This window comes from Otolemur garnettii, unplaced genomic scaffold (genome assembly GCF_000181295.1).
Source record: "Otolemur garnettii isolate 467f Iridium unplaced genomic scaffold, OtoGar3 scaffold00211, whole genome shotgun sequence".
Taxonomy (NCBI): domain Eukaryota; kingdom Metazoa; phylum Chordata; class Mammalia; order Primates; family Galagidae; genus Otolemur; species Otolemur garnettii.
In genome coordinates, this window is record NW_003852606.1 from 1,495,531 (window position 1) to 1,499,955 (window position 4,425).

Consider the following 4,425-nt stretch of genomic DNA (forward strand, 5'->3'; position numbering starts at 1 on the left):
AAAAAAAAAAAAAGTCTTTAGCTAGGTGTAGTGGCTCATACCTGTAATCCTAACCCCCTAGGAGGCTGAAGTGGAAGGATCCCTTTAGCTCAGGAGTTCAAGATCAGCCTGAGGAAGAGCAGGACCCCATCTCTACTAAATAGAGAAAAACTAGGCGGCATTGTGCTGGGCACCTATAGTCCCAGCTACTAGGGAGGCTGAGGCAAGAGAATCACTTGAGCCCAAGAGTTTCAGACTCCTGTGAGCTATGACACCACCGCTCTCTAGCCTGGGGCAACAGAGTAAGACTCAGTTTCAAAAAATAAAGATAGGGCGGCACCTGTGGCTCAAAGGAGTAGGGCGCGGGCCCCATACGCCAGAGGTGGCGGGTTCAAACCCAGCCCCAGCCAAAAACAAACAAACAAACAAATAAATAAATAAATATAAAGGGTGGCACCTGTAGCTCAAGCCACTAAGGTGCCAGCCACATACACCAGAGCTGTTGGGTTCAAATCTGGTCCCGGGCTGCCAAACAATGACAACTACAACCAAAAAATAGGCGGGCATTGTGGCAGGTGCCTGTACTCCCAGCTACTTGGGAGGCTGAGCCAAGAGAATCGCTTAAGCCCAGGAGTTGGAGGTTGCTGTGAGCTCTGTACAGAGGGTGATAGCTTGAGGCTCTGTCTCAAAAACAAAAACAAAAGATAAAGAAAAAGAAATAAGCCAAGTACGGAAAGACAGATTTTGGGTGCTATCACTCATAAGTGGGAGCTAAATATTAAGAACCAATTTCTCTTATGGCGACAGAATAAAATGATGGTTATCGGAGTCTGAGAAGGGAGGGAGGATAAAGTGGGGATGGCTAATGGGTGCAAAAATATCGTTATATAGTTTGAATGAACAATATTTGATAGCACAACAATGTAACTATGATAAACAATAAGTTGAAGTATATTTTAAAATAACTAAAACAATGGAATTGGAATGTTCCTAACACAAAGAAATGATAAATACCTGAGGTGATGGATACTCTAGTTACCCTGATTTTGTTAATTCACAATGTATGCCTGTACAAAGGTACACGATTATTATGTACCTATAATAATTAAAAATACTTAATTTTAAAAATTACAATAAAAAATATACAGTTTTGGCACATGAATATATAATGAGAGGGGTGAGAAAGAAAAACAGTCCAAACAAATTTCACCATATAAAGGAACTGAGTACATAACTAGGAGCCTAGGAGTTCGAGACCAGCATGGGTGACACAGCAAGACCCTGTCTCCAAAAAAAAAAATCCTGGCTCCGCGCTCATAGCACAGTGGTTACAGAGCCAGCCACATACACTGAGAGTGGCGGATTCGAACCTGGCCCGGCCAGCTAAACAACAATAACAACTGCAACAACAACAAAAATAGCCAGGCATTGTGGTGGGTGCCTATAATCCCAGCTTACTTGGGAGGCTGAGGCAAGACAATAGCTTAAGCCCAAGAGTTAGAGGTTGCTGTGAGCTGTGCTGCCACAGGACTCTGCCAAGGGTGACATAGTGTGACGCTGTATCAAAAAACAAAACCAAACAAAAACAACAATTAATAGATGCTTAAAGTTTTACTGATGTTTGTTACGCAGACATTTCAATTCAGCTGGAAAGAGACGGTTTATTTATTAAATGGTCATGAAGAAAACATGGCTTCCCACTCAGAAGAAAAGAAATGTTGACTCCTGACCTCAAAATATGTAAAATTCATTTCCAGATGGACTAAAGGTTTAAATATAAAACTATGGGATATTAAAAGAAGACTTAGGAGAATATTTCTCTTGGTGTGGGATGGGGCTTTTTAAAACCTAAGTGCTATAAAAGAGACAAAAGATATATCTAACCATACAAAAATTATAGAATCTTTGTAGCAATAGACACCATATTAGCATAGCTTTTTAAATTTTGTGACACATATAATGGTCAAAGGGTTACTATTGACAGGACACAAAGAATTTCTACCAAAAGATAAGAAAGAAATAACCCATTTTAAAACATACAAGGCATAGTGAGACTCTGTCTGGAAAAAAAAAAAAGATGGCAGTGTCTGTAGCTCAGTGAGTAAGGCACCAGCCACATACACTGAGGGTGGTGGGTTTGAACCCGGTCCGGCCAGCTAAACAATGACAACTGCAACAACAAAAAAAATAGCCAGGTGTTGTGGTGAGTGCTTGTAGTCCCAGCTACTTGGGAGGCTGAGGCAAGAGAATCACTTAAGCCCAAGAGTTGGAGGTTTCTGTGAGCTGTGATGCCACGGCACTCTACCTAGGGTGTCATAGTCATAGTAAGACTCTGTCTCAAAAACAAAAAGCAAGACTCGGCGCCTGTGGCTCAATTGGCTAAGGCACCACCCACATACACCTAAGGTGGCAGGTTTGAATCCAGCCCAGGCCCACCAAACAACGACGGCTGCAACCAAAAACTAACTGGGCACTGTGGCAGGCGCCTGTGGTCCCAGCTACTTGGGAGGCTGAGGAAGGAGACTCGCTTGAGCCCAGGAGTTGGAGGTTGCTGTGAGCTGCGATGCCATGGCACTCTACCCAGGTGGACAGCTTGAGGCTCTGTCTCAAAAAAAAAAAAGCAAAAAACAAAAAACAATAAGGGATATGAACAGCCAATTCATAAGTGAGGAAATCTGATTGGCCAACAAAATATATATCTTTTAATAGTAGTTAGATAAAGTAAAAGATCAAATTAAAAGCATGATTTCATTTTTTTACCCATCAGACTGGCAAAAATACAAAGGAAGGCAAGAATAGGCTTGGCGCCCGTAGCACAATGGTTACGGCGTCAGCCACATACACCAAGGCTGGCAGGTTCAAATCCAGCCTGGGCAAGCTAAACAACAATGACAGCTACAAAAAAAAAAAAAAAAAATAGCTGGGGGTTGTGGCAGGTGCCTGTAGGCCCGAGGTACAGAGAGAATTACTTAAGCCCAAGAGTTTGAGTTTGCTGTGAGCTGTGACACCACAGCACTCTACTTAGGGGAGCCTAATTAGACTCTGTCTGTAAAAGAAAAAAAGAAAGCACGAATAGCCAGAGTTAGCTGGGACTGGATGGAAAAGGGCACATTCCCACATTTTTTGTTATTTTCATTTTGTTTTTGTTTTTGTTTTTTGAGGCAGAGCCTCAAGCTGTCCCCCTGGGTAGAGTGCCGTGACATCACAGCTCATAGCAACCTCCAACTCCTGGGCTCAAGTGAGTGTCCTGCCTCATCCTCCCAAGTAGCTAGGACCACAGGTGCCAGCCACCACGCCCAGCTATTTTTTGGTTTCAGCCGTCATTATTGTTTGGCGGGCCCGGGCTGGATTTGAACCCACCACCTTAGGTGTATGTGGCTGGCGCCTTAACCACTTGAGCCACAGGCGCCGGGCTGTTATTTTCATTTTTTATGGAATGTTTCACAAATTTTCATGTCATCCTAGTGCAGAGGCCACACTAATCTTGTATCTTTCCAATTTTAGTACATATGCTGCCAAAGCAAGCCCTCAACTCTCACATTCTTCATGGAAGTGAAAATTGCTACAGTTTTTTAGCAAGTTACTTAATCCTATAATATCTATATATTTTTGAGACAGAGTCTCACTATGTGGCCCTCGATAGAGTGCTGTGGAGTCACAGCTCACAGCAACCTCAAACTCTTGGGCTTAGGCAATTCTCTTGCCTCAGCCTCCCCGGTAGCTGGGACTATAGGCGCCCGCCACAATACCTGGCTATTTTTTTTTCTTGCAGTTTGGCAGGGGCCAGGTTTGAACACGCCACCCTCGGTATATGGGGCCAGCGCCCTACTCACTGAGCTACAGGCGCCGCCCTTAATCCTATTTATTAAAATATACACACAGCAATCCTATTTTGTGGAATCTATTGTATAAAACTTAAAACACCTATATATGGCCAGGCAAGGTAGCTCAGGTCTGTAATCCTAGCACTCTGGAACGCCAAGGTTGGCAGATCACTTGAGCTCAGGAGTTTGAGACCACCCTGAGCAAGACCCCATCTCTACTAAAAATAGAAAAAAAAAAAAAAAACAAGACTAGCCAGACATCATGGCAGGTACCTGTAGCCCCATCCACTAGGGAGGCTGAGGCCAGAGGATCTCTTGACCCCAAGAATTTGAGGTTACATGAACTGTGATGATGCCATAGCACTCTACCCAGGGTGACAGAGTGAGACTCTGTCTCAAAAATTAAATAAATAAATAAATAAATAAAACACCTATATGTAACTTACACACAGGTGTATGAATAAATGTCCATTCAAGGGTATTTATTCAGCATTTTTTATTATACCAAACATCAGTAAAACTTTAAGTATCTATCAATTGGGACTTTTTCTTTTTTTTGAGACAGAGCCTCAAGCTGTTCCCCTGGGTAGAGTGCTGTGGCATCACAGCTCACAGCAACCTC

The 4,425-nt window shown here is 43.0% G+C and overlaps 1 protein-coding gene and 1 pseudogene across 1 annotated transcript in view; both read right to left on the reverse strand.

Annotated features, from left to right (window-relative positions):
* TRPM4 (transient receptor potential cation channel subfamily M member 4) overlaps nt 1-4,425 on the reverse strand; it is a 44,673-nt gene that overhangs the window by 30,981 nt on the left and 9,267 nt on the right. The window lies entirely within an intron of this gene.
* LOC111722084 lies at nt 3,405-3,503 on the reverse strand (annotated as a pseudogene).